The sequence below is a fragment of the Anoplopoma fimbria genome, unplaced genomic scaffold (assembly GCF_027596085.1).
Source record: "Anoplopoma fimbria isolate UVic2021 breed Golden Eagle Sablefish unplaced genomic scaffold, Afim_UVic_2022 Un_contig_9769_pilon_pilon, whole genome shotgun sequence".
Classification (NCBI taxonomy): Eukaryota; Metazoa; Chordata; class Actinopteri; order Perciformes; family Anoplopomatidae; genus Anoplopoma; species Anoplopoma fimbria.
In genome coordinates this window covers 30,001-30,767 of record NW_026554154.1, presented here as the reverse complement: position 1 = coordinate 30,767, position 767 = coordinate 30,001, and positions in this window count along the sequence as shown.

The window sequence follows — 767 nt, the reverse complement described above, 5'->3', positions numbered from 1 at the left end:
TGTGTCGTCACCACTGTGTCGTCACTGTGTCGTCACCACTTTGTGTCCCTGCAGGCTGCAGTCAGACCTCAGGCCTCACAGAGAGCCGCAGGGCGCCGCCTGCTGGTTGAGTGAGGAACTGCAGGAGACACAGCTGCAGAGGAGCAGAGGAGCCTCTGGAGGAGAACCAGCCTCCTGTGGTGTTCCTCCTGTTGACACTCACCATGGAAGCACTGAGTCATGTTCTAGAGGTGAGAACACTTTATGAAGAGTCTCACCTGTAACACATGGTGAGGTCAGCAGCTGTGACCTGCAGGCTGCAGTCAGACCACAGGCCTCACAGCTCACACAGCGACACCTGCTGGCGACTGTGCGGAACTGCAGCGATGCTTTGAGACTGGAAGCAGGAAGTAGGAAGCAGGAAGAAAGTGAAGATGGAGAAGTGAGTTCATTCACTAGAATAACACCAGTCCAGGTTGTTTAACACACACGTCTCCCTCTAGAACGAGTGAAGGACGATCGTATCAGTTTACTGCACTTATCCTATTCGTAGTAGTTTGTAGCACTTATTATATTCGTATTAGTCTGTTGCAATTATTGTTTTCGTAGTAACTTGCCTCTGCACTATACTTTTGCTCTGGTTTATGCTTTAAGATGCTTGTTTAAGAAAGGAGATGCACTGATGACTTCTGGTGACTAGTAGTTCTCTTGAATACCTATGTTGAATACACTTCCTGTAAGTCGCTTTGGATAAAAGCGTCTGCTACATGACTGTAATGTAATGTAAT